Here is a 6,667-nt window from a genome sequence, read left to right as displayed (position 1 = left end):
CTAGCTTTTGGTAATTGTAAATAAAGCTTCTATAAAAATACATTGTGTGAAGGTTTGTGTCAGCTCAACTGGGTAAGCTCCTAGGATGAAATTGTTGGTACTTTTGGTAAGACTAGGTTTAACTTTGAAAGAAATTGCCAAAGCGTCTTGCAGAGACTGAACCATTTTGAATTTCCACTAGCAATGAACAATAGTTCCTGTTGCTCTGAATCTTCACCAAAATTTGGTATTGTTATTTTTTTGTATTGTAGGTATTGTCAGTGTTTTGGATTTTAGCCATTCTAATGGGTGTGTAGTGGCTTCTCATAGCTATTTTAATTTGAAATTCCCTAATCACATATGATGTGAACATCTTTGCATATCTCTACTTGCCACGGGGTTGCAAAGATTCGGACACGACTGAGCGACTAACACTAACAGACAGACTTGCCATCAGCTTTGTAAATCTTTTTTGGTGAAGTGTTTGTTCAGATCTTTTGCCCATATTTAAATTGGGTCATGTTACTTTTTGTTAAATTGCAAGAATTTTTATATTTTGGATGTATAACTTTTATTAAGAACGTTTTGCAAATATTTATTTCCCAGTCTGTAGTTTGCCTTTTTATTCTCTTAATTGTCTTTTTCAACAGAAGAAAATTTAATTTAGTAACGTTAAACTTGCCAATTTACATTTCACTCTATGTTCCATTTTGAGCTAATTTTTCTCAAAGGTATAAAGTTGTGTTTAGACTATTTTTTGTTTCTGTTTCTTGGGGTGTGTTGCATGTATATGTCCAATTGTTTCAGCATCATTTTTTTTTCATTTATTTTTATTAGTTGGAGGCTAATTACTTTACAATATTGTAGTGAAAAGACAATCCTTTGTCAGTTGAATTGCTTTGGCTTATTTGTCTTTGCTTGTTTGTCAAAATTAGGCTTATGATGAATGTGAGTTTTCAACCTCTTTGGGTAAATACCAAGGAGCAAGACCCCTGGATTGTAAGGAAGGAGTATTCTTTCTTTTGTAAAAAAAAAAAAAAAAAAACCAAAATGTCTCCCAAGTGACTGTAGCCTGTTACATTCTCACCAACATGAATGAAAGTTTCAGCTGCTCTGCATCTTCAGCAGCATTTGATGTTATCAGTTTTCTTTGGTTATAATTGAGCATTTTATATAGTTTTATTTTCTTTTCTCTCTTGGTCTATCAATTATACTCCTTTTAAAATTTTAAGTGGTTGTTCTAGGTTATTTCCATATATAACTATCCTAACCCCACTTATATAATGTAGTTACTTTATAAAAGATTATTTCTAATTCTTGCCTCCCCTCTCAACACATTGCATTAATTTATTTTACTTACACACATACTATAATCATCTAATACATTATTGTTATTTGAACAGTTATCTATTATAACAATTCCCAACCTCCAGGATCTAATGCTGGTAGTCTAAGGTGGACCTGATATAATAATAATAGAAATAAAGGCACAATATATGTAATATGCTTTAATCATCCTGAAACTATCTCCTCACCCCTCATCTGTGGAAAAATTGTCTTCCAGAAAATTGGTCCCTGGGGCCAAAAAGGTTGGAGACTGCTGATCTATTAGATTAATTAAAAATAAGATAGAAACATTTAAATTTCATTAATTTCCTCTCTGATGCTCTTTCTTTTTTTACATGAATCCACGTTTCTGACCCATGTAATTTTCCTTCTCCTGGAAGAAGCTTAAAAGTTCTTACAAGGCAAGTCTGCTGGTAGAAAACTTTCTTAACTGTTGTCTGAGAAGTTCTTTATTTCTTTTTCAACTTGAAGAATAATTTCACTGGATGCAAGAGTCTAGATTCATAGTTTTTTCCTTTTAACATTTTATTTTACTCCATTCTATTCTCGCTGGCATGGTTTTTGATGAGAAGGCTGATGTATTTCTTTCCCTTGTTCTTCCAAATAAAGTATTCTCCTTTGCCCCTATCACTAAGCTTTCAGGATTTTCTTCATTTTGAATATGATATTTTTAGAAGTAAATTTTTTGGTATTTGTCATGCTTGATATTCTCTGAGTTCTGTATCTGTGGTTTGGTATTTGTCATTAATTTCAAAAAATCCTCATCCATTAGTGCTTCAAATATTTTTATAGTCCTTTCTCTATTTTTTTCCTGGTACTTCTATACACATATATTACAACTCTGTAATTGTTACCCAGTCCTTGAATATTATATTCCACTTTCTTCTTCTTTCCATATACATTTTGTTTTGGAACATTTATACTGACCTGTATTTTATTTTATTTTATATTTTTTGACCTGTATTTTAGCAAATTGATTCTTATTGATCTGCATCCAGTCCACTGATGAAACCATAAAAACATTCCCCATTTTACTTATAAAATTTTTCATTTCTAGCATTTATCTTTATTTTCTTAGAACTTCCATCCTTCTGCTTACATTTGTTTTTACTTGCTGTATACTTTTTCCATGTGAGCTCTGATATGTTAATCATAATTATTTTTAAGTTATTATCTGAGAATTAAAAAAACAAGTGCTTTAATCAATTTAGAGATACTTATTTTGTCTCTACAGGTTATGATTTTTTTCCTGCTTTTTAACAAATCATGTAAATTTTTGTTAAAAGCTGAACATGAAGCATTGTGTAATGGGAATTGAGGTAATTAGGGGTTTTTCTCGGGTCTTATGTTAATTTTGCCAGTCACTGAGCTGTGCTTTACATACATTATCACTCTAGATGTCAAAGGCTTTGGTTTTTGATACTTTCTTTGTTGCCATTTAGGTTTCCCTAAAAATTCCTTATAAAATACAGTTGGTGTCTAACAGACTCAGTTTTAATCCACTGGGATTATTCTGTAGTCAGTTATTGTCTCCACTGTCTTCTGCTTCTGCTAAACTGATCTTAGATCTGACTGTACATATTTATCTCTCTCTCCAAATCTTGAGGAAGCAGTTTGCCTTGTGACCTCATTCTCTGACAGACCTATGAAAAATTATTGATTTTGAGTTTGTTCATCTTTTTTTGCTGTTGTTGTGAAAGGGGGAATTATGACTTCCAAGTGCTTTATGTGTTGGAATTGAAACTAGAAATCACTCCAGTGACCTTTCTGAGGTCAGCATAATTTTGACATTGAAAAAGGATACCACAATATAAGAAAAAAAAAGCTTAAAAGCCAGTGTGTCTCACAAAATTAGGGGATATAATAAAATAATTATTTTAATCCACTGTGCTCTAGAGAAGTTTGTTGTGCAGCAAAAACAACCGAAATACCAATATATAAAGCTATGTTATTAGAATTATAGAGTTTGGTAAAATTGCTAGATACAAGCTAATACAGAAAGTCAAGGGAGGTTTTATATGCCATCTACAATAAGAAAATATAACTAGAAAATTTTTTTAAGTTACATAAAACATAAGACATAACAAAACATAGAGAACATTGGGACAAATTAACAAAAGAGGTAAGGTCTTATGAAAAATATTAAAACTTTACTGAAAGTTAATAATGAAGACCTGATTTATGGATAGGATATATTACTAATGGTAAAAACTCAGTATTCTAAAGGTATTAGTCTATCCAAGTTGGCTTAAATAATTAATAAAATATTCATTAAAATACTGACAGTTTTTAGTGGAAAGTGAAGTGAAAGTGTTAGTCTCTCAATCCTATTCAACTCTTTGTGACGCCGTGGACTGTAGCCTGCCAGGTTCCTCTATCCAAGGGATTCACCAGGCAAGAATACTGAGTGGGTTGCCATTTCCTTCTCCAGGGGATCGTCCCGACTCAGGGATCAAACTCCTGTCTCTCGCATTGCAGGCAGATTCTTTACCTTCTGAGCCACCAGGAAAATGCCTATTTAATTCTATGAAGCATATGAAAGAAAAACAATAAAGACTATTGCTGCAAAAGAAAAAAAAGTTTTGAAGTTCTTCTAGCATTTCTTGGAAGAGATGACTTTTAATAAACCTAATTAATATGAAAGACATTGTAGGATCGAGGTATAGTGTATGCAGTGCATGCATGTCTCAGGTGTCACTTCAGCTAGTAAGTCTTTCCTGCCACCCACTCACCCTACATTCCCATCTTAATTTCCAGTGAAAACCTAAGTTTCTACAAGTTGTTTTTCAAAACAAGAATATTTTGGCTACTGATTTACTGCAGTACTCAGGACATTAAGGGGCAACATAACTATTATGAACAAGGTGGGAGGAAATAATTTTTTTACTTTGAACTTATGAGGTCACATTTGTGTGCATTTCTGAGCTTAGAATGGAGATCTTGGCTCCTACCCCAATGCTACAATGTTTTAAATTTACTTGAGATTTTTGAATTAAAAAGTTGGGAAAAAAGAATCACCTCTTACTGTTCTCAATTTGTTATTTTTCCCTTGTTTCTAGAATGACGATATTCAGAAGCACAGGTATATTTCATGTAACATTGAATTAAGAGGAAATAAAGTGGTGGAAGGTGGGTAGGAAGTTGGTTGTTTCCTAATTATTTTGGTATTCAGGCTTTCTTTTCCTCATTAAATCAAATTGGTTCAATTTTTTAGAAATCAGCTACTGAAGTTAATAAGTCAGAATTCAAGCCTATCTTTAAATAAGAATGTTTTAAAATAGTGTAAAAACACAAATAGTGGCTATTAGTGTTTAAAGTTTTAAAGTTAAAGCATGACAATAAGAAGAATCTGAATGGCCACACCTGAGAATCCAACATTTTGAAATCATGTTGAAAACAGTTGACTGTAAAAAGTTCAATAAAATTCCAACTTTCTCCTTTTTCTCTGTTAGACAGTATTTACAGGAATTAGCAGACACGCTGAAAGGAAACTAACTGCAGTCAACTTACATAGATTTTCCTGTGGATTACGTGGTTCTTGCTTACTATTTCTTTGATGGCTTAAAACAAAATTCAACAATTTGCAGGCACCGTCCACAACTCCCCTCCCATTATTTTTGGCAAATCATTATACTGGCACTGTCAAAACCTGGTCTTTGGCATCTATCAATCTAGCACATATCAAGAGTTTTCATGACCCAAGATTGTACTGCAGTTGAATTTAGCATGTGTGTGTATATTAGTTGCTCATTCATGTCCAAATCTTTGCGACTCCATGGACTGTAGCCCTCCAGGATCCTCTGTCCGTGGAATTCCCCAGGAAAGAATACTGGAGTGGGTTGCCGTGCCCTTCTCCAGGTAAATTTAGTATATTTTACTTCAAATACTTTAAAATATTTAATATTTTTATAATGTAGTACTTGCATAATTGTGAAACTTACAAACACTTGGCAGATGTATTTGCACTTGTGAAAACTGCAAATTGCACCACCCCCATGCATACCTAAATAAGACTGAATAAATATTCCAAGTGTCTTCATAGTTGGTCATAGGGGTCATTCCAATTGGAAAACAAGACTTCAGATGCTATTTCCTCTACTAAGCTAATTGCAAACAAATGTTCCTTTTGTCAGAAAGGAAGGAAAAAATATTAAGCCCAGTGGAAAAGCCCTTTCAGTGTTTGGTACTAGTTTCTGGCAGCCTGTACAATCCAAAGATCTCATTTTTTCCTTTTGGTTCTCTTTAAGGGTTGCCTGGGCTCCATTATGTTACTCCTAATTCAACTTCTATTCTTGAACTTAAGGATTTCTCATAACTGGAACTGTTCGGTGCTAGAGATTCTAATGCTCCTCATTATAGTAATCCCCACATCTATTGGCCAAGAGGAAATAAACAAGGCCACCCCATGGCTCAAAGTGCTAACCTACAGGCTTCCAGAAGAACAACAATAAGATGCAAGAGTTGGAGGGAAATACCAAATGTGCTAACAGAACTGCTGGTACAAAGAAGAAGCCACTTTGAAAAACTTGATTTGAGCCCTTAAGCTGTGCAAGGGAAAAACACCCAGCTCACTAAAGAAAGCAAGCCCAATAAATAGAAAGAACAAGCAGCTTTATTCTTTATTCCATACTTGCATTACCCAAGTTTTCTGTTTGAAAGACCTTGAGGGCTGGAGAACTATTCACCACTGTATTAATTGGTCAAGTTAAATGACTTGCCCTGCATTCGCTCTAACTCCCACATTCTCTGTATAACCATTGGCCACCTGGACTCCGCACGTTCTCACACATGGTCATTAACTCTGAAAACTAATGCAAGCCAAACAAAGCCTGAGGAATAAATGAGTTGCCATAAGAAAACAATTAAAAAGTCACCTGTTGTGAAAAGACATATTTAATCAAACCTGGGCAAAGAGACCACCCAAGATTACACAGTTTTCCTACAAGTCTGGTATTTACAATACAGGTGCATTTTTGTGAATGAGTAACTGTGATGAAAATATATCTAGTTGATATGGGTGAGCACTAAGAATAAAAGTTTCTGATATAATAAACATTCAATATGTTTATTATTTATAAACATTGAATATTTTTCTTCTTAAAGACCAAAAGTAAACTATATTTTATACAAATTTGATCATTAACTATATTATACAATATCTGCAACTTCTAATTAGACTGCTCATTGTAATCATCCAGATTTGGGCAATAAACTATACTAAAATTTGAAAGATGAATGAATTCTTTTTCTACTTAGGAATAAATCATCATGGAGATGCCTATGTACTATTTCCAAATCTTCCAACTGATCACCTCTTTTTTCAAGACAGATTCTTGCAAAC

This window comes from Cervus canadensis, chromosome 9 (genome assembly GCF_019320065.1).
Source record: "Cervus canadensis isolate Bull #8, Minnesota chromosome 9, ASM1932006v1, whole genome shotgun sequence".
NCBI classification, from domain to species: Eukaryota; Metazoa; Chordata; class Mammalia; order Artiodactyla; family Cervidae; genus Cervus; species Cervus canadensis.
This window is presented reverse-complemented; position numbering follows the sequence as displayed.